General features: G+C 44.5%; 1 protein-coding gene across 1 annotated transcript in view; it reads right to left on the minus strand.

Annotated features, from left to right (window-relative positions):
• Window positions 1–26,236, minus strand: part of LOC117515355 (transcription factor SOX-6-like) — a 420,160-nt gene that overhangs the window by 351,001 nt on the left and 42,923 nt on the right. Inside the window, exon 2 of the mRNA XM_034175874.1 lies at window positions 9,124–9,183. The gene's annotated coding sequence lies outside the window, so the exon portion shown is untranslated. The remainder of the gene's footprint in view (window positions 1–9,123; window positions 9,184–26,236) is intronic.

Here is a 26,236-nt window from a genome sequence, read left to right on the forward strand (position 1 = left end):
ACATAGCCTTTGATCCTGTCTTTGAAACTTACTTACAGTAGCTTTAATCTTTTGAGGCAGCTGCATCAGGCACAGGAGTTTTCCTACCACGTGACAGTGTGTAAATGTAAACGTTCTTTTTTTTATTAAACATTTTTCAATTAGATTGCATCTCTTGTCATTGGTCCTGGAAGAAGTTACTGTGCTTAGAGTTCATTGAAGTGTTTTTTTGACATCCTTCGAACACCATGCCAGACTGCCTTCAAAACTGAGTTTGTTTGATTTCGCACAAATGACAGCGTCGCATAAAACATAATTTGTTTGATTTCGCACAAATGACAGCGTCGCATAAAACATAATTCTCTATTGATTCAAAACCATATGAGGCAGTGTCAATATTCAGCGAGCATCCCATCCATGAAATCTTACTAATTAATGTAAACTTTTACCTTTTGTAATTAATTGGTCTTGTGCTGCCGATGGCAGTAAAATCACCAACAGCAGTTCACAAATGTACAGCGCATCCTGAAAGTATTTACAGCACTTCACTTTTTTCCATATTTTGTTATGTTACAGCCTCATTCCAAAATAGATGAAATTCATTTTTTTCCTCAAAATTCTGCACACAACACCCCATAATGACAATGTGAAAATGTTTTTTTGGGGGGGGGGGATTTTTGCAAATTTATTAAATATAAAAACTAAGAAATCACATGTATATACGTATTCGCAACCTTTACCATGAAGCTCAAAATTGAGCTCAGGTGGAGAGAGGAGAACTTTCCAGAAGGACAACCATCTTTGCAACAATCCACCAATCAGGCCTATATAGTGGAGTGGCCAGACGGCACATGGCAGCCCACCTGGAGTTTGTCAAAAGACACCTGAAGGACTCTCAGACCATAAGAAACAAAATTCTCTGGTCTGATGAGACAAAGATTGAACATCTCTGGAGAGATCTGAAAATGGCTGTGCACCGAGCTTTAGAGGTGCTGCAAGGAGGAATGGGCAAAACTGCACAAAGATAGGTCCACCAAGCTAGTGGCATCATATTCAAGAAGACTTGAGGCTGAAAACTGCTGCCAATGGTGCATCGACAAAGTATTGAGCAAAGAGTGTGAATACATATGTTTATTTTGAATACATTTGTAGAACATTAAAAAAAAAAACTTTTATGTTGTCATTATGGGATGTTGTGAGTAGAATTTTGAGGGGGTGGAAATGAATTTACTCCATTTTGGAATAAGGCCATAACATAACAAAACGTGGAAAAAGTGAAGCGCTGTAAATACTTTCCGGATGTACTGTAGATTGTACATTATTAGGTTGATACTTTGGAAGAAATCTAGTACTGATTTTAAGGACATGTTTTGGAGCTTTTCAATCCTGTATTCTACTTCCATGTTGCACACTAAAGTGCACATTTCTTAAGCCATCACCCAACTTTTTTAATATATGCAAAAAAATGTAAAAAATAACCGCAGCCTTTGCAGTTCATCAATGAAATTAGTGTAAATGGCAGTTTTAAAAAAAATCAATATATCATTCAGACCTAATACAAACTTTAAGGAGCAGCTTGGATTAAAGGTGTTTTTTCTTCATGCCTGGTAGAGCTGTTAAAGTGATAAGCATGTGCAGTGATTTATTTTAATGTGCTTGCATGCAAATATCAGATTGGAACTCTGTATTAACTCAGTAATAAATGACTCAGAGCGGGATTGCAACATAAAAAACTTGATTGGGACATCCCTACCACATACTCCTTTCTTAGTTTCCATCAACCAGGTCTACCCACTTGTTTTTCCTTTTTGTCACCCTCACATATCACCGTGTCATTCACACCATAACTTCCTCCCTGTAATAGTGCTGGTCACATTTGGGCTCTCTGACATAGCATTGAACCTACAGATGTTGCAGTGCACATGGCCAGCAGTGATGAACTGGTGGCCGCCGTAGGCATCAATCCAAACCAACGCACTGTGCAAAAGGAGTGTCCATCCCTGGAGAGCAGCTCCCTTTCATGCATAAATCAAAGGTTAGAAAATACTCTCTCCTTCTTCACCTCCCTCCTTTCTCACTCTGCCTCCTCACTGAGCCCATGCATTACCTCATCAGAGGAGGATCTGCCTAAAGCCGCAGCGGTCACACAACAGACAAAAGCGCTCATCTCCAGGAAGCCGCTGCCGCTGCCTGCGGTTTTGGAGAGAAGAGAAAAGAGAGGGAAAAAGTGACTCAGGCCCACGACTTCTTTCTTCTATTTGCCGACTTGGGGATAAACGGATGGATAAAACACAGGGGGAGATAATATTTAGAGCAGGCCCCATTTCAAGGGCAATAGAAGAGAGAAAGCGGGGTATGAGCCTGGGTGGTTTGGGAGGGAGCCACGAGGCTCTGTCTATACTGTTGCTGGCAAAAGGCTTCACCTCGTGGATTTATGTGGAGGTAGAGAAACCGCCGGTGTCCCCACCCCTCCTTAAAGCTTCTGGTGCTCCACCAACATCCTCAAAGCAAACCAGATGGGCCTTGGATGGGATGTGATGAGGCATGAGTGTGCAGAACACAACAAGCATATATGCATGCAAGCAGGAACAAACACAAAGAAATTGATACAAAGGCAGACTGAGAAACAACAAAATACAGAACACACAAACCCACACTGCACACGTTGGTGTATGGGCATGCATACGCCAATGTACTGAGCTGAGGTGTAGCTGTAGCAGATCGTTTGGTTGGCCTTTCCCGCCGTGTAACAAGTTCCGTTATTGCACACATGCAATGCATTCTATCCATTTTGGATTTGTGTGGATAATTCATGTGAATGCAGAATGGTTATCAATGATTTCATTGAAAATTGACGTGTCTAGGGTCAAGGAAGTGTTCAGCAATTACGGTCAACTTCCGAAAAGGGGCACAGAGCCAAGAGCCAGCTGAATCCCGGCCCCTCCACCGCAGTCAGCCTGTAATCGCTCAATGGGAGCAGCACCAGTGGATGATGGCGGGGCTCAGGTAAGTGGCTAACTTAGTAATCATTTATTTTAAAAGGTATATCTACATTTAGTGAGGTAATCATCATCTATACTATAATAGCCAAGTGGCCTCTGTGAGCATGCATGCGTGAGTGAGTATGGCTTTGATCACGAAGAAACCAGGGAGAACTGACATTTGCCGTTTGGTGTGCTTATGTATTTTTGGTCAGGGATGAATGCTACAAAAATGTAAAGTTGATAGGACTAATATTTTTGGAGAAATTAGCCATTATAGCTAACCAGTAAACAATGTATATTGTGCTACAATGCACCATGGGAGTTTGGAGTTTTAAATGTTGTTATTGTGGTCATGTTAGTTTAACAGTGTTGTTAGTGTTGTTGATTTATTGTGTTTTGTAGTTCAGTTGGTTTGTTGGTTTAGTGTCATGCTGTTTTTACTATGAGTGAGTTAAATGTTATTCTCCCGGTACCATAAGTGAAAAATATAGTGCTGTTGATGTCTTCCACCACCATCTCTGTATGTGTGTCAAATTAAAAGCACCTGTTGACATCAGAATGCAGAAAAGACAAACGTGTGTGTGTGGAATTTCTATCACGCACAAACTGTGGAGAGCTGACTTTTCTATTGTCTTTCTGCAGTTTGACTCATTTTGTTTGGCTATGGCTGTGGCTGTTTTTTTTTTTTTTGGTAGCACTGTATAATGATATCTAATGTGTGCCTTTAAAACAGACTGATTTATAGCGCACGCAAAACACTTTGGCATAAATTTAAAAATGCATAAATACACAAAAATGTGCAAACAAATTGTCACATTCCTATAGCTGTCAATCAAAATGGGATTCAGCTTTTCAACTGATCATCCAGTCATTGTGCACACTCCACGAGCTATTTGTGCTGGGGGGGGATGACACACTCCACACGCCATTTGTGTGTGTGTGGGGGGGGGCTTTCCTGCACAGTGACACCTATGTGTGTTGCTAGGTTACGCCACTTTCGTGTGGCACGTAGTCACTTTTCACAGACAGGTCAAATGTGGTCACCTGCTCTCTACTATCATACCAGGTGCATGAATAGCCCCGGCCTTTTCTAAGTGTGCAGCAAGCGGTGTTAGATGTTCGTGTGTGACACCTGGAATTTGGCCAACACATGCCTAGAGGGAGATCGAATGAGCATGCGCAGAGCATTCGCTGTCTTTTGGCTGCTTGTGTGCGCAAATGGTTGTAGCGACAGGTGTACGAGGTGTTTGAGGCGGCTCCGATTTTTCACGAATGACATGCAATTCCTCCATGCGCTAGTCTGCTTCAATCGTGTTATGTGTGAAGGGGCCCGTAATGAATGATAAATTAATTCTAAGACATATTCGGTGGCTTGAAAATGATCACGTATCCATCCCCTGACTTGTCTTAAAAAATGGCAAGAAATGGGATGACTTGTGTTAAAATAGTTCTTAAATTTACTTTTCTCAGATCGACTGTCTATACAAATGGTTAATGTGATAGTTTTCCTAAACCCATTGAATTAAAGCTGAAAGTCTGCACTACAAATCAAATCAAATTAATTTTATTTATATAGCGCCAAATCACAACAGTCGCCCCAAGGCGCTTTATATTGTAAAGCAAAAGCCATACAATAATTACAGAAAAACCCCAACGGTCAAAATGACCCCCTATGAGCAAGCACTTGGCGACAGTGGGAAGGAAAACTCCCTTTTAACAGGAAGAAACCTCCAGCAGAACCAGGCTCAGGGAGGGGCAGTCTTCTGCTGGGACTGGTTGGGGCTGAGGGGAGAGAATCAGGAAAAAGACGTGCTGTGGAAGAGAGCAGAGATCAATCACCAATGATTAAAAGCAGAGTGGTGCATACAGAGCAAAAAGAGGTGAATAAAAAGAAACACTGGGTGCATCATGGGAAACCCCCCAGCAGTCTAAGTCTATAGCAGCATAACTAAGGGATGGTTCAGGGTCACCTGATCCAGCCCTAACTATATGCTTTTTCAAAAAGGAAAGTTTTAAGCTTAATCTTAAAAGTAGAGAGGGTGTCTGTCTCCCTAATCCGAATTGGGAGCTGGTTCCAGAGGAGAGGAGCCTGAAAGCTGAAGGCTCTGCCTCCCATTCTACTCTTACAAACCCTAGGAACTACAAGTAAGCCTGCAGTCTGAGAGCGAAGCGCTCTATTGGGGTGATATGGTACTATGAGGTCCCTAAGATAAGATGGGACCTGATTATTCAAAACCTTATAAGTAAGAAGAAGAATTTTAAATTCTATTCTGGAATTAACAGAGAGCCAATGAAGAGAGGCCAATATAGGTGAAATATGCTCTCTCCTTCTAGTCCCTGTCAGTACTCTAGCTGCAGCATTTTGAATCAACTGAAGGCTTTTCAGGGAACTTTTAGGACAACCTGATAATAATTAATTACAATAGTCCAGCCTAGAAGAAATAAATGCATGAATTAGCTTTTCAGCATCACTCTGAGACAAGACCTTTCTAATTTTAAAGATATTGCGCAAATGCAAAAAAGCAGTCCTACATATTTGCTTAATATGCGCATTGAAGGACATATCCTGATCAAAAATGACTCCAAGATGTCTCACAGTATTACTGGAGGTCAGGGTAATGCCATCCAGAGTAAGGATCTGGTTAGACACCATGTTTCTAAGATTTGTGGGGCCAAGTACAATAACTTCAGTTTTATCTGAATTTAAAAGCAGGAAATTAGAGGTCATCCATGTCTTTATGTCTGAAAGACATTCCTGCAGTTTAACTAATTGTGTGTGTCCTCTGGCTTCATGGATAGATAAAGCTGTGTATCATCTGCGTAACAATGAAAATTTAAGCAATGCTTTCTAATAATACTGCCTAAGGGAAGCATGTATAAAGTGAATAAAATCGGTCCTAGCACAGAACCTTGTGGAACTCCATAATTAACCTTAGTCCATGAAGAAGACTCCCCATTTACATGAACAAATTGTAATCTATTACATAAATATGATTCAAACCACTGCAGCACAGTGCCTTTAATACCTATGGCATGCTCTAATCTCTGTAATAAAATTTTATGGTCAACAGTATCAAAAGCTGCACTGAGGTCTAACAGGACAAGCACAGAGATGAGTCCACTGTCTGAGGCCATAAGAAGATCATTTGTAACCTTCACTAATGCTGTTTCTGTACTATGATGAATTCTGAAACCTGACTGAAACTCTTCAAATAGACCATTCCTCTGCAGATGATCAGTTAGCTGTTTTACAACTACCCTTTCAAGAATTTTTGAGAGAAAAGGAAGGTTGGAGATTGGCCTATAATTAGCTAAGATAGCTGGGTCATGGCTTTTTAAGTAATGGTTTAATTACTGCCACCTTAAAAGCCTGTGGTACATAGCCAACTAATATAGATAGACTGATCATATTTAAGATCGAAGCATTAATTAACAGTAGGGCTTCCTTGAGCAGCCTCGTAGGAATGGGGTCTAATAGACATGTTGATGGTTTGGAGGAAGCGACTAATGAAAGTAACTCAGACAGAACAATCGGAGAGAAAGAGTATAACCAAATACCAGCATTACTGAAAGCAGTCGAACATAAAGATATGTCTTTGGGATGGTTATGAATAATTTTTTCTCTAATAGTTAAAATTTTATTTGCAAAGAAAGTCATGAAGTCATTACTAGTTAAAGTTAAAGGAATACTTGGCTCAATAGAGCTCTGACTCTTTGTCAGCCTGGCTACAGTGCTGAAAAGAAACCTGGGGTTGTTCTTATTTTCTTCAATTAGTGATGAATAGTAAGATGTCCTAGCTTTACGGAGGGCTTTTTTTTATAGAGCAACAGACTCTTTTTCCAGGCTAAATGAAGATCTTCTAAATTAGTGAGACGCCATTTCCTCTCCCCAGCTTACGGGTTATCTGCTTTAAGCTGCGAGTTTGTGGGTTATACCACGGAGTCAGGCACTTCTGATTTAAGGCTCTTTTCCAGAGGAGCTACAGAACAAGAACAGCTACAAGAACACTGTAGTGGTGGTGCACAGACAAAAAAAAAAGTCATTGCCCAAATACTTATGGACCTGGCTGTATGACCTGTAACAGCTGATCCCAGATCAGCAAACTTAAATAATTCTTCAACCTTGGTGGAGTGAAATGCTGTCTTACGCTGTTGTACGGCCTGCACGTGGAAAGAGGAGTATCAACCAAACAGGCCTGCATCAGGGAAATGTTTGCGCAAGTCAAACAGGTAACCTCAGTGGGCTCATTTGCTCCTTAACTCATTAACTCACCACAAACCAATCCAAAGACTGCTTGGTGTTTGGACAATTTTCTAACTCTTTGCAAATGACTGTCATTACAGTCACCGTGTGTAACAACAGAGTTCACCACATCGAGGTGGGGTGATGCCGAAATTCTGCTGAAGCATTTCGTCTGGAACTTTTTCAAATAAGAAAGTTGTATTTGAGAAACGCCTATTTGGACTTTACAAGTGCAGTGTGTGTATATTCCACAAGCAGTCTGACTGACACTCACGTGAACAAAATCAGCTCAACGCTTTGGGTTGGTTTTTTTGGGTGAGTTTGCAAAACATCCAAAAACCAACATCCTTCTTTTTTTGCCACAGTCATCTGAAGCACAGAAAGGAAGCTGTCATAAACTGCTGCTGCCTGGACCAGCAGCATATAAAGAGTGTAATTTTGTTAGAAGGTTCCACTTATCATCTCACTGCTGTGTAATTAGATTTGAAAAGTGATTTTATGTTGAAAGATGCTGAAAGCGATTTGAAGCGTCTGAATTAACTGATGAAGTTAAGGAAATTAAAAATACTCTAAAGGGTCTGCTTTGCCCCCTATCAGCACACACCTTCTTCAAATGTAGTGCAATGGGGCAGCGCATTCTCATTTGAACCACTGCGTTATATCGCGAGATCTGACCACTTCCGGGGACAGCCTGCACGAAAACAGCATAACTTCTAATGGAAAGATGGTGTACGGTTTTGTTTTTGGCTGTAATCACAGAAGCAGTCACAACAAGTGGAATTTTTTTTCAGTTCCCACTGCGGGATTTACACACCTTGACGGAGTAGCTCTCATCAACACCTGCACAACCGCCTCGACACGTCTGAGCTCCAGCTCATAACCAAACCGCAACACACATCCACTTTCCACCACATTGTCACTTTTTCTTTACATTTTCGCTTTGTTTGCCATGTAATTTGCCCAAAAACTCACAGACGAGTGATTGGGCAATAATGGCGCTGTCCTCTGAAGTACATTTATTGTGTCATATGCCCTTTCATTTTAACCCTTTAGCGCCCACCCTCAAACGAGACTATGGTACCCAATTAGGGGCGTAAAACATTCTGCTAAGGTCTGTTGTTATTGTTTTGGTTTTCATGATTCTGCCAGTGTTAGGACATAAAAAAAATAATAAAAATGAATAAATAAATAAATCGGTCACCAACTGACTCTGATGAGTCACAGTAGAGATCCTGCTCAGGTCTTGGCCCACAGCTCAGTTTCCAAAGCGTGGCGATCAAGGTAACGTGGGATTTGAAACTGACTCTTGCCACATCTGCAGATTGATTCCGAACACCAGCAGGATGCAGATTAGCAGTCGCTCCACTTTGAGAGCTCGTTGCCAGTGAGAATCAATCAGGCCACTTGGTGACCTCCCCGTGACACAGCTCGCGGGCCACCAGAGACGGCCTCGGTAAGTATTCTTAAACAGGGGGGATTAGCCAGATGGTCAGATCACTCTTTTCGTCAACCTCTTCCATCTGTACACTTCACGTCTCTCGCCTCTGCAGAAACCATCGACATTGGCAGCTCCACCCTCATGGGCTTAATTTGGGCTAGTGTTACCAACAGAATGATCTGAGTCAAGATATAATCTTTATTGCTCACAGACAGAAAGCCTGTTAAAAGACATACTGTAGGTCTAACTGTAGGAAGGTTGCTGGAGTGTTGCCTGACGGAGACTTTAAAAGACCCCTTTATTTAAGCACCTGAAAGCCGCTATTGAGGTAGCGCATGACAGAATACTAACTAGTGTTGCGGGAAGACAAATCAAACGTGTTGTATGTGCACTGATAGAGGAGGACTGGACCTGCTTTGTTGGTACATCCCAATTTGTGGGAAATTAATTTTATTAATCAAATCAAAAAGGAAACTCACAGAAATAACTCCGACACCCTCTTCTCACTTCTGGATGAGTTTAAAACTCATGAACGTCACCTGAAAAAGAGCAAAAAAAAAAAAAAAAGTTAAGTGAAACAAAAACTACTGTTTCTTTATGGTAGTCATGGACTATCATACTGTGACCTAATCTTTCACATCTCAGCAATGAATTGAGCTCCGACTACATGTGGAAATTTAAATAGGAAAGCATTTCTGTAGCCCACTTATTCCGGCGTGGACCTACCTGAATGTAGTGAATGTTTGTGATGGAACAGAGGTTCCTGTGTGAAATCCCAACAGAGGGTCCGTGTGTTTCTGTGGAAGAAATGCACTGACCCAAAGACACCACACACACAGCAGCTTTGCAAGTAGCGATTACAGTATTTTCCGGTAGCAGAGCTGGAGTATAAGTCACACCTTTTGTCTGTGTTTGGAACTCACTTTTTTAACACAGCATTTTCCTGAGGTGAGTAAATAATAGATAGAAACTTAGTAGCACACGTGCACACCTGAGTGTGTGCTATCATTTAACATAAGGAGGTATAAATTCCAAAATTAAACACGATGGACAAATAAACATGGAATGGGCAACATATTGGATGTTAGTTGAAGCAGTTTGGACAACAGCAAACATCAGAGGGACACAGATGGAGAAGTGATCTGTGGCTTTTTGCAGGAAGCCCTCAGCTTGTGGCGTGTGCCATAAGGACTTTTAAATTCCAAAAATAAGCAGGATGGACAAATAAGGGTGTGTTGGACAACATGCTGGATGAATGCAGATTGCTGACCCATAGATTTGGAAACAGTACAATAAAATTTTGAGCAGATTTTATTTTATTTTATGTATTCTTTTTAATCAGTTCCTTAATTTGGGATTTATGTGTATTGTCTTTTATTATTGGAGTCTCTTTTGTATAATGCATTGATTCTTAGGAAAGCCCTATAAATATTATTATTATCACTTACTGAGGCGTTGCTGGGCCGGTAGCATAGATTTACATTTACACTGCCTGTCCATACCTGCCTGCATAAAGTGATGTCGTCATATCATGCACAACCCAAGAACTGTCCGCAGACGATATCATGAAAAGGCGAGAAGTGTGTGTTGGTCCCAATATGGGTATTCCGGATGATTTTATTATGGATAGTCCGACAATGAACAGCAGCCAAAGCAGCCAGCTTGATGAAGACGCCCTGGTGAATTTGGAGAGCAGTGCAGTATCAGCCAACACGACAAAAGTTAAAGTGAGCCAACTTTTTATGTCCTTGTTTGCTGGGTGTCGTGCGTTTTGAAATGACATTAAATATTGTTAATGTGATTCCACGTGTTGTGTATCTCAGTAAGTGATAATAATGCAAATAACATGCAGTTGTCGTGCGGAATGCGTTTTCTAAGTCCCGCCGTCCATACCCAGTAGCCCAAAATGACCCATATTTGCCCTCCAAAAGCATGTTATTGTATTATTATTATTATTATTATTATTATAATGAATGTGTGATTTTTTTCTTTATTGTATATACAATATGTGGCAGGACTTCCCAAACAAGTAAAAAACCCTGCAATTTCACACCACTGTTGTTTGATGCATCATATTACCTTGACAGATATGATACAACTACAAACATGTATTTTTTTTCCCATTACATTCATCACATCTATTTCCTCAGGTATCTGTGACATACATCATATGAAAACTATCAAATCAAATTGTTAAAGAATCCACTGGTCCTTCTTTCAAGTACCTACGGCAATACCTTCCACCTGGAACAAAGCAGCGCACAGCATGTCATTTTTATACCCAGCACTCGCTCACTCACTTATCTTCACTGGCCCAGCACTCACATCCTTCACAATAATACTTGAACCGGTGCAAGCATCTCAGTCGAACAATGGGGTAGGTGTGCTCGGGCACAAAACAGGTGCTTTGATATGCGCCGTCACAGGAAAGTATTCGCACCTTAAACCTTTAAGGACCATTTGGTAGACCATATTGATGTCTACTGTGTTCTACACAGGAGTAGTGGCCAAGTGTTTATTGTGCTTGATTTCAGTGTGGAAGGTTCCTGGTTCAAACCCCACCCCTGCCCATTAATGTGGAGTTCCATCAGGAAATCCGTTGGGTGTAAAACATGCCAAATTAATGTGCAGATCCACCTTGGATGTGCATGTTGATTTGGTGACCTCAAGTAAAACAAGGGAGCAGCTCAAGAGACTCATTATTGATATTTACTGCATTCTATTGACAAATGTCTCAATGTTAAATGGTTAAGCCAGCAAAAACAGGTCTGATGTCCTGTAATGTGTATTAATTTAAAGAACAAAATACTCAGACATTCCTTACATAAATGAGTTCACAACTTGTCTGCACATATTGACACCAGTTGCCTGCAAAGATGTATTAGTATGGAATATCCTGCTTTGGTTGGCGGGTTTCCATTACCCTTGAAATTGCTTCATATTTAAAATTGGAAATACGCTGATTGTGTGTATTTTGAAAAAAAAAAAAAACTTTCAACTATCACAAAAAAGATTTTTATGTTCACATGAGGTGGGGGGTTTTTTAGGCAAATGAAAACAAAACATATTTTGTAAATTTTTCCACTATTATAGGTCACATGGCAAATGGAAAGTGACACATGACGTACTAAAATACATGGTGTAGTGCATTTGGGTGCTGGGGGAGCCTAAGATCTTCTGTAACCTTATAAAATATGATGTTACAAGAATATTGAATTAAAATGATGAAATGCCAATATTTTGCAGGACTTACACATCCATTGGCGCAACTATTGGAATCACCGTTAAGGTGAGAGGACAAAACCCAGGAGTCGTGTTGTGTGGGCCGCTGAAGAGGAGGTACTGCTGGCCCACCACCACCAGAGGGCGCCCTGCCTGGAGTGCGGGCTCCAGGCACCAGAGGGCGCTGCCGCCTTATGGGAGTAGCCTGGGTGACAGTTGTCACCCATCACCAGACACAGCTGTTCCACTCAGCACAGAGGTATATCAGGAGGACGGCGTCTCCACCTCAGTGCCGAGATATCGCCTAAGACTGAGGTAATATTCTCTGCATTTATATTCTGAACAACCAGCTAAACTTGTTAAACCTTTTCAGGACTGTTGACTACTGATAGCTTCATTGCTTGGATAAGTACTCACCTTCCTGCTGTACTTTGACAAGAGGTGGAGGCGGCTTCTCCCCTCTCCGTTACTGGGTGCGGTCGCATCCACACCTGTGTGTTGTTGCTCTCTCCCGCCAGCAGTACCGGATCCGACGAGCGGAGGCAGTGGCCACCTGGGAATTCGGGACTTGGCGGTTCCAGTATGTCCAGGGTTCGGTGGCAGAGGAGATCTGGGTGGTTCCGGTTCGACTGAGACGGACGTCTCCTACCTTCGAGCCTGCCCACACGACACCAGCGGATTCGACCCCAAATTGTGATTGTTGTATTTATTGTGCTCGATTCACAATAGTAAACCTTGTTATTTACCTTCTCCATTGTCCGTTCATTGCGCCCCCTGTTGTGGGTCCGTGTTCCTACACTTTCACAACAGGATATCTCGGCCAGCGTCATGGACCCCGAGGGGCGTCAACCGGCTGTTGAACGGCCAATGGAAGACCAAGGCGCGTCGGCGGCTTCGGGAGGGGTAATCGGTGAGTTGCAGCGGATCCTCACCGCTTTCACCTCTCGGATCGATTTAATGACCGAGCAGCACGTTCTCCTAAACCGCAGGGTGGAGGCTCTCGCCGCACAAGTGGAGGCGCGCCCTTCGGGCGCCGCTGCGGCTCTCCCTCCCGAGGACCCTGCGCGTGAAAGTGACGTTCCACTGGTCGTTCAACGGTCCCTTCCTCCGTCCCCAGAAGCATACATAAGCCCTCCAGAACCGTACGGAGGCTGTGTGGAGACGTGCGCGGATTTTCTGATGCAGTGTTCGCTCGTCTTCGCACAGCGTCCCGTGATGTACGCGACTGATGCTAGCAAAGTAGCTTATGTAATAAATCTGCTTCGCGGGGAGGCACGCGCTTGGGCTACAGCGCTCTGGGAGCAGAACTCACGGCTCCTTCATACATACGTTGGGTTTGTACGGGAGCTCAGAACGGTGTTCGACCATCCCAACAGAGGAGAGTCCGCTTCAACCGCGCTACTGTCAATGAGACAGGGGCGTCGGAGCGCAGCTGCCTATGCAGTCGCCTTCCGCATCGCGGCGGCGAGATCCGGCTGGAATAGCACTGCCCTCCGCGCCGCCTTTGTAAACGGACTGTCATTGGTCCTAAAAGAGCACCTGGTGGCGAAGGACGAACCGCGGGACTTAGACGGGCTCATCGATCTGGTCATACGACTCGACAACCGGTTAGAAGAACGCCGTCGGGAACGAGGCGAAGGGCGTGGCCAGGCACGCGTCGTCCCTCTCCCTTCCGGTTCCGATCGAGCTCCGCCTTCCCCACGCTCCACAGCCCCTGCGCTCCGTGGGGTCACAGCTCCCCCTACTGACGAAGCTAGGGACACGAGTAGGGCAACATTTAGGGCACCAGATGCACAGAGGAGATGGACCCACGGAGCGTGTCTTGTTTGTGGTTCAATAGAGCACCATGTGAGAGACTGCCCCGAGCGGTCAAACGCAAAACGCCCGCCCCTAGAGACTGGGCCAGGGGTGGGCCAAAACATTCACGTGGGACACACCCACATTGCTACACGACTCCCAGTCACGATCCTGTTTGAGGATTCAACCCTGAAGGCCCCAGCACTGGTGGACACGGGCTCTGAGGGGAATCTGCTTGACAGTAGATGGGCCAGGGAGATAGGGCTCCCTCTGGTGGCTCTTACCTCGCCTGTGCAGGTTCAGGCACTAGATGGCTCCCTACTCCCACCAATCACGCATAAGACACCTCCAGTAACTCTGGTGGTGTCAGGTAACCACCGGGAGGTGATCGAGTTCTTTGTGACTCAGGCCACCTCCCGTGTGGTTTTGGGGTTTCCATGGATGCTAAAGCACAATCCCCGGATCGATTGGCCGTCCGGGGTAGTGGTTCAGTGGAGCGAAACCTGCCATCGGGAGTGTCTAGGTTCCTCGGTTCCTCCCGGCTCCCAAGCTAAGGAGGAGGTCCGAGTCCCGCCCAATCTGAAGGCGGTGCCGGCGGAGTACCATGACCTCGCTGACGTGTTCAGCAAGGATCTGGCTCTCACGCTTCCTCCCCACCGCCCGTATGAGTGTGCCATTGATTTGGTTCCAGGCAGTGAGTTCCCGTCCAGTAGGCTGTACAACCTCTCACGGCCGGAGCGTGAATCAATGGAGACCTACATCCGGGACTCATTAGCTGCCGGGTTGATCCGGAATTCCACCTCTCCGATGGGTGCTGGTTTCTTTTTTGTGGGTAAAAAGGATGGCGGGCTTCGTCCATGCATTGATTATAGGGGGTTGAACGAAATCACGGTTCGCAATCGATACCCATTGCCCCTGTTGGATTCAGTGTTCACCCCCTTGCATGGAGCCAATATCTTCACCAAACTTGATCTTAGGAATGCGTATCATTTGGTTCGGATCCGGAAGGGAGACGAATGGAAGACGGCATTTAACACCCCGTTGGGCCATTTTGAGTACCTGGTCATGCCGTTCGGTCTCACTAATGCTCCCGCGACCTTCCAAGCGTTGGTAAATGATGTCCTGCGGGACTTCCTGCACCGGTTCGTCTTCGTGTATCTGGACGATATACTCATCTTTTCCCCGGATCCTGAGACTCATGTCCGGCATGTCCGTCAGGTTCTGCAGCGGTTGTTGGAGAACCGCCTGTTTGTGAAGGGCGAGAAGTGTGAATTCCACCGCACTTCTTTGTCCTTCCTGGGGTTCATCATCTCCTCTAACTCCGTCGCCCCTGATCCGGCCAAGGTTGCGGCGGTGAGAGATTGGCCCCAACCTACAAGCCGTAGGAAGCTGCAACAGTTCCTCAGTTTTGCTAATTTCTACAGGAGGTTCATTAAGGGCTATAGTCAGGTAGTTAGCCCCCTGACAGCCCTGACCTCACCAAAAGTCCCCTTCACCTGGTCGGATCGGTGCGAAGCCGCGTTCAAGGAGTTGAAACGGCGCTTCTCGTCTGCACCAGTTCTGGTGCAGCCCGATCCTAGCCGCCAGTTAGTGGTTGAAGTGGATGCCTCGGACTCAGGGATAGGAGCGGTGCTCTCCCAGAGCGGGAAGACCGATAAGGTCCTTCACCCGTGTGCCTATTTTTCTCGCAGGTTGACCCCCGCTGAACGGAACTATGACGTCGGCAATCGGGAACTCCTTGCTGTGAAAGAGGCCCTTGAAGAGTGGAGACATCTGTTGGAGGGAACAGCCGTGCCATTCACGGTTTTCACTGACCATTGGAACTTGGAGTATATCAGGACCGCCAAGCGGCTGAACCCCAGGCAAGCCCGCTGGTCACTGTTCTTTGGCCGTTTTGACTTCCGGATTACCTACTGTCCCGGGACCAAGAATCAGAGGTCGGATGCATTGTCCCGGGTGCACGAAGATGAAGTCAAAACGGAACCGTCGGATCCCCCGGATCCCATCATCCCGGAGTCCGCTATCGTGGCCGCCCTCACCTGGGACGTGGAGAAGACCGTCCGGGAGGCCCTGACCCGTGTCCCGGACCCCAGAAACGGACCGAAGAACAGACTATACGTCCCACCAGAGGCTAGTCCTGGACTTCTGTCACGGTTCGAAGCTCTCCTGTCACCCAGGGGTGCGTAGGACCGTGACAGTTGTCCGGCAACGCTTCTGGTGGGCATCCCTGGAGGCCGACGTCCGGGACTACGTCCAGGCCTGTACCACCTGCGCCAGGGGCAAGGCCGACCACAGAAGGACCTCAGGGCAGCTACAGCCACTGCCCGTGCCTCATCGCCCCTGGTCCCACATCGGTCTGGACTTCGTCACGGGTCTCCCGCCGTCCCAGGGAAACACCGTCGTCTTCACGATAGTGGACCGTTTCTCCAAGGCGGCCCACTTCGTGGCCCTCCCGAAGCTCCCAACGGCCCAGGAGACAGCGGACCTCCTGGTCCACCACGTCGTCCGTCTGCATGGCATACCATCAGACATCGTCTCCGATCGCGGTCCCCAGTTCACCTCACATGTCTGGAGGAGCTTCTGCCGGGAACTGGGGGCCACGGTCAGCCTCTCGTCTGGGTACCACCCCCAGACCAACGGGCAGGCAGAGCGGGCGAATCAGGAACTGGAGCAGACACTTCGCTGTGTGACAGCCGCGCACCCGACGGCCTGGAGTACCCACCTGGCCTGGATCGAGTACACCCACAACAGCCAAGTGTCATCAGCCACCGGCCTCTCCCCGTTTGAGGTGTGCTTGGGGTATCAGCCCCCCTTGTTTCCGGTGGTTGAGGGAGAGGTCGGTGTGCCCTCGGTCCAGGCTCACCTACGGAAGTGCCGTCGGGTGTGGCGTGCCGCCCGCTCTGCCCTGTTGCAGGCCCGGACGAGGGCGAAGAAACATGCAGACCGGCGGCGAGCCCCGGCCCCCAAGTATCGTCCTGGGCAGGAGGTCTGGTTGTCCACCAAGGACATTCCTCTACAGGTTGACTCACCAAAACTCCAAGAACGGTACATCGGACCTTATAAGATCCTCAAGGTCATCAACCCCGCCGCAGTGAGGCTCCAGCTTCCGGCCTCACTGCGGATCCATCCAGTTTTTCATGTTTCCCGGATCAAGCCCCTTCACACCTCACCCCTCTGCACCCCGGGTCCGGCGCCGCCTCCTGCCCGGATCATCGACGGAGCACCGGCTTGGACTGTCCGCCGGCTCCTTGATGTCCGTCGGATGGGCCGGGGTTTTCAGTATCTGGTGGACTGGGAGGGGTACGGACCCGAGGAGCGCTCCTGGGTGAAGAAGGGTTTCATCCTGGACCCGGCCCTCCTGGCCGACTTCTACCGTCGCCATCCGGACAAGCCCGGTCGTGCGCCAGGAGGCGCCCGTTGAGGGGGGGGTCCTGTTGTGTGGGCCGCTGAAGAGGAGGTACTGCTGGCCCACCACCACCAGAGGGCGCCCTGCCTGGAGTGCGGGCTCCAGGCACCAGAGGGCGCTGCCGCCTTATGGGAGTAGCCTGGGTGACAGCTGTCACCCATCACCAGACACAGCTGTTCCACTCAGCACAGAGGACGGCGTCTCCACCTCAGTGCCGAGATATCGCCTAAGACTGAGGTAATATTCTCTGCATTTATATTCTGAACAACCAGCTAAACTTGTTAAACCTTTTCAGGACTGTTGACTACTGATAGCTTCATTGCTTGGATAAGTACTCACCTTCCTGCTGTACTTTGACAAGAGGTGGAGGCGGCTTCTCCCCTCTCCATTACTGGGTGCGGTCGCATCCACACCTGTGTGTTGTTGCTCTCTCCCGCCAGCAGTACCGGATCCGACGAGCGGAGGCAGTGGCCACCTGGGAATTCGGGACTTGGCGGTTCCAGTATTTCCAGGGTTCGGTGGCGGAGGAGATCTGGGTGGTTCCGGTTCGACTGAGACGGACGTCTCCTACCTTCGAGCCTGCCCACACGACACCAGCGGATTCGACCCCAAATTGTGATTGTTGTATTTATTGTGCTCGATTCACAATAGTAAACCTTGTTATTTACCTTCTCCATTGTCCGTTCATTGCGCCCCCTGTTGTGGGTCCGTGTTCCTACACTTTCACAACAAGTCGCATTACATCACTCAGTGGAAATGCTGCCATTTTCCAACTGTTTCCAGTATTCCAGTATTATTATTATTACTTCTATTTTGTCATTTGATTTTTAAATGAACCACAGTGGAAATTTTTTGTGTCATCTTTGTATTTTTATTAACGTATTTACAGTTATATTATAAATTTAGATTGAACTTACTAAATAAAATCATGCAAGCATGCACACACATGTTTTTAATATAAAATGATTTACCACCCCGTGCTGTAATGGCAAGTGTAATTAGCAATGCTATTTATTATTGTTTCTTCAAAAATATTAGTCCTATCAATGTTCCATTTTGTCAGCATTCATCCTTGACCCAAAATAGATAAACATACCAAACATGTCAGCTCTCCACAGCTTGTCCACAAAGTTTTCTACACACGCACACACACAGAGAGCTTTTTGTCTTTTCTGCATTCTGCTTCTAATTTTACACATACACAAACACAGATGGTGGTGGAAGACATCAAAGACAATACAATTTTCACACATGGTAACAGCAACATGACATTAACTAAACTGACTGAACCAATTGAACTACAAAACCACAACAAATTAATAACACTAACAACAATGTTAAACTAACATGAACCACAATAACAACATTTAAAACCCCAAACTCTCATGGTGCATTGCAGCACAACATCTGCTGTTTACTGATTAGCTAAAATCACTCATTTCACCAAAAGTATTAGTCCTATCAACTTTCTGTTTTCACAGCATTCATCCTTGACCCAAAATACAGTGAGGAAAATAAGTATTTGAACACCCTGTGGTTTTGCAAGTTCTCCCACTTAGAAATCATGGAGGGGTCTGAAATTTTCATCTTATGTGCATGTCCACTGTGAGAGACAGAATCAAAAAAAAAAATCTGGAAATCACAATGTATGATTTTTTAATAATTTATTTGTATGTTCCTGCTGCAAATAAGTATTTGAACACCTACCAACCAGCAGGAATTCTGGCTCACACAGACCTGTTAATTTTTCTTTAAGAAGCCCTCTTATTCTGCACTCTTTACCTGTATTAATTGCACCTGTTTGAACTTACCTGTATAAAAGACACCTGTTCACACACTCAATCAATCACACTCCAACCTGTCCACCATAGCCAAGACCAAAGAGCTGTCTAAGGACACCAGGGACAAAACTGTAGACCTGCACAAGGCTGGGATGGACTACAGGACAACAGGCAAGCAGCTTGGTAGAAGACAACTGTTATGATTATTTATTAGAAAGTGGAAGAAACACAAGATGACTGTCAATCTCCGTCGGTCTGGCATTCTATGCAAGAGCTCAGTTTGTGGGGTAAGGATGATTTTGAGAAACCTCAGAACTACACAGGAAGACCTGGTCAATGACCTGAAGAGAGCTGGGACCACAGTCACAAAGATTACATTAGTAACACATGATGCTGTCATGGTTTAAAATCCTGCAGGGCAGCAAGGTCTCCCTGCTCAAGCCAGCACATGTCCAGGCCCATTTGAAGTTCATCAGTGACCATCTGGATGATCCAGAGGAGGCATGGGAGAAGGTCATGTGGTCAGATGAGACCAGAATAGAGCTTTTTGGAATCAACTCCACTTACCATGTTTAAAGGATGAGAACAACCCCAAGAAAACCATTCCAACCGTGAAGCATGGGGGTGGAAACATCATACTTTGTGGGTGCTCTTCTGCAAAGGGGACAGGACAACTGCACCGTATTGAAGGGAGAATGGGTGGGGTCATGTATTGCAAAATGTTGGCAAACAACCTCCTTCCCTCAGTAAGAGCATTGAAGATGGGTCATGGCTGGGTCTTCCAGCATGACAGTGACCCCAAACACACAGCCAAGAAGCATTTCAAGGTCCTGGAGAGGCCTGGCCAGTCTCCAGACCTGAACTCAATAGAAACTCTTTGGAGGGAGCTGAAACTCCAAACCTGAAAGATCTAGAGAAGATCTGTATGGAGGAGTGGACCAAAATCCCTGCTGCAGTGTGTGCAAACCTGGTGAAAACTACAGGAAACGTTTGACCTCTGTAATTGCAAACAAAGGCTACTGTAGCAAATATTAACATTGATTTTCACAGGTGTTCAAATACTTATTTGCAGCAGTAACATACAAATAAGTTATTAAAAAATCATGCATTGTGATATGTGGATTTTTTTTTTTTTTTTTACATTATGTCTCTCACAGTGAACATGCACCTAAGATGAAAATTTCAGACCCCTCCATGATTTCTAAGTGGGAGAACTTGCAAAATCACAGGGTGTTCAAATACTTATTTTCCTCACTGTATATAAGCATACCAAATGGCTCTTCCCGGTTTGTCTGTGATCGAAGCCATATGCATGCATGCACAAAGATGACAAACTGTGAAAAAAATAGATCTATCTCTTAATGGTAAAAGGATAATTTAAATCAACTGGAACCTAGGTGTGAACTCCAATTTGCGTGATCTCAAAAGATTAAACAATGACACCAACCTATCTCCTGTAAACCTTTTAAGGTCCACCAGAGGCATATTTATTGACATACACAGGCAAAAATGTGAAAAAGGCACTGAGCTCTAAATGTTAAACAATTCTTTAAAACGTTTGAGAACCTTTTTTCAAATTTATCTGATTTCAGAGAAGGACCAAACTATGGTGACATCCATCTTTGTGAAGAAATTTTAAAGCCTGCGTAACAACGAATTATAAAGGCTGAAATATCAGAAATGGCCCATTTATTCAAATGTAAATAATAATCAAAAAACGCATAAAAGTTGGGTATGGACCCGATTGTTCTCAGAGCCAGAGTAGCACCCTATCTTGTGAAAACCTGCAAAGTCAATCCAAACAAAATACTCTTTGTGCCTAGCAGCAGGTTAAGGATGAAATGTGACTGGTTTGAAATGATGATTCTGCCCATTTGAGCTGATATACCAAGAAAATAAATCATCATCATCATCAAACCTTTATTTAACCAGGATTAAAAACTCACTGAGACCAAAAATCTCTTTTACAAGAGTGTCCTGGCAAGTGGCAGCAACATGGTTACAAATAAATACAAAAACGCATACAAATAAATACATAGACACACTTTCACTCAACATAATCAAACAACGTCATCATAAAAACATGGGACCTAAATCAATTTAAAAACAGTGACAGACAGACTGCCTTTCTGCAAGGTCCTTTAAAAAAACCTTTAAATGAATAAAATGAGACCAACTCCTTCAACTGTAATTCATTCTGGTTCTTTCCCTCAGCCCCAACCAGTCTCAGCAGAAGACTGCCCCTCCCTGAGCCTGGTTCTGCTGGAGGTTTCTTCCTGTTAAAAGGGAGTTTTTCCTTCCCACTGTGGCCAAGTGCTTGCTCATAGGGGGTCGTTTTGACCGTTGGGGTTTTTCATAATTATTGTATGGCCTTGCCTTGCAATATGGAGCGCCTTGGGGCAACTGTTTGTTGTGATTTGGCGCTATATAAGAAAAAAGTTGATTGATTGATTGATTGATTCTGAAGCTGATTCTATGCAGAAGGTGCTGCAAAATTAAAAGCCTTTTTTCCAAAGACAGTGCAGACTTTAGGGACAGTCAATAAAAACAAGAAAATAAATACTAATCAGATGCACCTGGATCTGTTCCTTGTGGATTAAAGTGACGTTCCTCCTGGTTTTGACCAGTTAACCATCTCAGCCTAGTAATGATTTCACACACACACACACAAATACACACAAGAAAGAGCAGGGTGCCAGAACACAAATCATCAATGCAAAGAGCAACATGAAAGAAGTTACGTTGAGTGCTTTGAAGATTCCAGGTTTCAGTGAAGACTGCCCTGCAAGAGCCCCCAAATTGAGAAGGGATGAGAGGTTTTAATTGAACAGGAGGTGCTACCAATTACAGAAAGAAAAAACTGAATTGGATAATGAGATGAGCACCGAAACACAGAACACTTTCTCATACTACGAACCATGAAGGAGCCTGAACATTGCAGCTAAGTTGTACACAAATGCTGCTTTGATTCTACAATTTGAGGCTAATTGAGAACAATGAAGAAAAAAGCAAACACTGGACATGTGTGATCATTTATTCATGTCTTTTATCAACCAAATAAGTCTCTCTTGGAAACCAGTGAATTTTTCTCTCAGGGTACAATTAGTGCTGATTGTAACCACAAGCTCTCAAAGGCTTGTGTACTAAGAAGTGTTTTTTAATAATAATAATAAGATGAACAAACAGTTGGCAAAAATAAACTTCAATGGAACACCTATGTAAATAATTCTGTAGAACTGGCTTCACGCTTGTTCTCTTTTGCAGAACATGCAGCATTTCAGCAAGTACCGAGAAGCCATTTCATTGGACGGCAGAGTTGGCGCTGGAATCCCCTGAGCTGCGTTCACACTCTGCAGCTCTTGCTGACCCGTCTGAACACGTTCCAGATATCTGCAGAACCAGTTATTCCGTTTCCTCTCCTATCTGCGCCCTCTCTTCCCTCCATTCATCCACTCCACACGCCCTCCCGATGGCAGTCCTGACACCTTAAGGATGCTGGGTAATCGGAGCGACAGCTGGCTTCCCCGTAGAGGAGACGTCCTACACAAAACAACAGTCCGCACACCGTGCACACGCTCAGAAGTACTTCATAAATACATGAGCATGTATTATGAAGATGCAAAGCGTTGTTGCTGCAGCCTTTTATTTGTGCACGGCAGTAAAAGTACATGTTTTTTGCAAAAATAAAAGTGGTGCATGTATTATAGTGCAATCCTCTACTAAAGCCTGGATGTCCATTCTTGCACTCTTAAACAGTGTTGCCAACATAAATTTGAAAAGTGACAACTTGTCAGCAGCTGCTGAATGTAATTAATAAAGTAACTCATAATCTAACTTGGTTATTTTTAAGACTTAGTACTCAGAAAAGTAACTGTTAGTTAATTTGCTTATTAGTTACTTTGCTGATTGCTCAATCTTAAGAGTAACCAAGTTAGATTACTAGTTACCTTATTAGTTACATTACTTATTAGTTGCAAGTTTTCGGCAGCTTCTAATAAAGTAATTGCATAAAGCTGCTAATGAAGTAACTGCATAAAGTAACTGTATAAAGCAACTAAAAAGTAACTTTTCATTTGTGTTGATACATGCTGTTCCATGGGACACACAGAGGATTTGTGGGCTCTCCAAGAAGTTGATGGACATCATGACCAGACTGTACACATGTACTCTGAGTTCTGTACTGTGTGTGGGCAGGACTATTCCCAGTGAATACTGGTGTTTGACACGGATGGCTTCTGGCTCCTACACTGTTCAGTGGTTAAGTGGACTCAGTGTGGGGTGGAATTACGTAAACAAGGAACTTTTTATTGACCTTGACTCCAGACGTTGCTGTGATCTTTGCAGAATCAATGGATCCTCTGATTTCAGCACCTGACAAGCTGAGTGAGGGATCAGAGTGTCGAGATTTATTGCACAGTTGTCTTGGATCAAGATTAAGATTCAGGCATTTAACAACTTCCTAGACTCAGCCATCAGAAATGTATCTCTGCGTGAGGAAAGTGTGAAACTTGTAGGTAGATTCATTCATGTCTCTGCTTTTTCTGCCTTTTGATGTCAAGAGAAGCCCAGAAAGAGCATACAGAGTTATGAATTCAGTGGACAGAGTCAGAAGGTCCAAGTCTTTTGGATCCTGGTGCTTCCTTTCTTACTCTACATATGGTTGTGAGACTTGGACACTCGCCAGTAATCTAAGCAGGTAAATAGATGTCTTACATACTTGGTTTCTTCAGCGTACCACTGGAATAACTTTGTGTCAAACTAGTGGTTATTTAGGGAAACTCAGATGAGGACTGTCACTTTCATTATGATGGAAACTGTAGAACAATGTTAACATTTGGCATGTTTCTCTTCTAGGTGCCTCAGTGATGAGGACCCCAGCAGCTGGAAAAGCCCAAAGGAATGTCCACAAAGGGCCTGGCTGTAGAAGATAGATGGTTATTTTCAAGAAGGAATGGACTAGTTGTAATGAGGCGCAACACCAGAGCATGCTTCCAGTCCAAACAATGTACACTGTGAATCATGCATACAAATTGTGTATGTCTTTATCATGAAGCGTTCTCAAGTAATAGTTTTCCATCCAGTCTTAAGTAATAGTTGTTAGAGGGAAATAATTTATCCTCATTGTGTAGAAGTATAGTTTGTTAGTTAATCCTCTTGCACTCAGGGCACATGGAGCCAACCACAGAAACCAGATTACACATCTCTTGGGGCACCAAACTCCAGGTCTACAATGCCTCCGTTCTCTCCGTTCTCTTGTATGGCTCAGAAGCCTGACCACTGAGCAACACCCTGGCAGCCAGACTTGATGGCTTTGACACGAGAGCCCTCTGGAGGATTGAAGGCATTACCAGGTCCCAACACATAACTGACCAGGCTCTGAGAGAACAGACCCAACATCGCATCCCAGCATGCAGCACTGCAGCATGTGTGATGTTATGGGCATATCATCCGCTTGCTCATGGAACATCCAACATGGGCCATTCTGGACTTTGACCCCCAGCAAGTCAGCTGGAGGTAACCCAGAGGCTCCCCTACATCCATTGGCTGGATGTAATAGCCCGGGACATCAGAGCCTGTAAGGTGACCCTGATCCAAGCATTGGAAGTATCCACAATAAAAAAATAAATAAATGCAACACTGCTTTTTGACGCAACTTTCCATGAGTTGAAGTAAAGTATATGAGCCTTCTATACCCACAAAATATTTATTTCCCTTGAATTTTGTGGACAAATTCAATAAAATCCACGTTCGTGAGTGCTTGAGCTTTGTCAAGATAAGGATGGTCTTCCATTGCTACTCTCGGATTGTCTACAATTTTGTTGCAAAACCAGCAACAAAAAACAACCATATACCCAATCAGGGCCTGAAATTGGGTGTAATCTGTGGTACAAGCAGCACTGTAGAACACTGTGAGCAAACAGGAAAGTTTTAAACATGTTTTTTAAAAAAAAACCAACAAACAAACAAACAGGTCACATCAGGATTAATTGTGATCCACAAAATGTGGTAAGTAAATTTCATTAGTGCAGCTCAGGGGTACTTTTGTGTAAAAGTAGGTGAAAGTAAATAATTTTTACTCCCTTATGAAGGTTTGATGCCAAAACATGGAGTTTTTTTTTTTTTTGTTTTTTTTTTTTAAGTTTATGATGGCTTCAGCCATCATCATAATAAAGGCTTTTTAGTTTTTATGTTATGAAAATGCCTATGGAATTATTCTTGGTTGTTTCTAACCCTTAAATCTAATCAGCTCATCTATGTCTCAGGGTCTACCTATGGTGTAAGTATGAAGTGTTCGCTGTGTGTTATTAGTACGTTATCATGTTCACAATGCAGAGCAGGTCTTCCACCTTAACATGCAAATATATAGAACAAACAACCATAAAATGTAATTCATGCTAGTCTCCTCCCCCCACTGCATATTTTTCTTTTTCCAGCTCACTCTCTTGCCTCTGTTCTCTGATGTGATATTTGGTTGTAGACGTTGATCTTTGCACCCACTTTTGAAAGGGATCTGACAAATGTTTAAGACTCACAAGTGCTGGAAAGAAGAGCTACCTTTTTCGCCCGCTTGAAAATAGCAAATGTGAGCAGAACACTGAGTCACCAGTAAAAAAAACAAAGGCTCAGCGTGGTGAAAGTGTGAGCAAAAGCGTTTGGCAGCAGTGACTCTGTGACTTCATAGACTCACAGACAGTAAATGGTAAAGAAAGAGGGCAGAGATGGGGGGGGGGGGGGGGCTGGCATGTATAATATTCAGAATATAGCCTGCACCTGCACAATGACTGGACACATTCATACAGCAGGACATGCACAGGCCCAAATGTTGTCTTGTTGCAGCTGTCAGTGCCACTTGTGCACACATGGACACGGCAGAGACACAACAATAGAGACAGAAGCTCTGTCAATGAGCTTAGCACCACACAAAGTCCACGTGGACACTTCCATGTCTGCACCGTAGCAAGTACAGGAAGACTTCAGGATGATACGGTGGCCATAAGGGCCACAACACTTCCAAATGAAGACAACTGTAGCTGATGCGGAGAGATGCATAAACACAGAAACGCTTTTCAAAGTTCCACCGTACAGTAGAAGTAGTCACAACATAAACAGAAGCTTCTGCTTGGAGGACTTTAACTGACTTCTACTGGACTCTTCAGTGCATTGCAAATAAAAGAATAAAAGGAAATACGTCAACTTGCTGAGCTCTGCTAACCAGGTAGAGATGAAGAGTGGAGCGCTGCGATGCACTGAACAGTCCGTCAATTAAAGTCCTTTAGGAAGAAATGCCTGTTTCTGTTGTTGGTACTTAGTTGTGTTGTTACTATTTTCGTTGAATTGTGAAACATTTTTATGTTTGACAGTATTTTTGAATTTGCAGCACTTTAT

The sequence above is a fragment of the Thalassophryne amazonica genome, chromosome 8 (genome assembly GCF_902500255.1).
Source record: "Thalassophryne amazonica chromosome 8, fThaAma1.1, whole genome shotgun sequence".
Taxonomy (NCBI): domain Eukaryota; kingdom Metazoa; phylum Chordata; class Actinopteri; order Batrachoidiformes; family Batrachoididae; genus Thalassophryne; species Thalassophryne amazonica.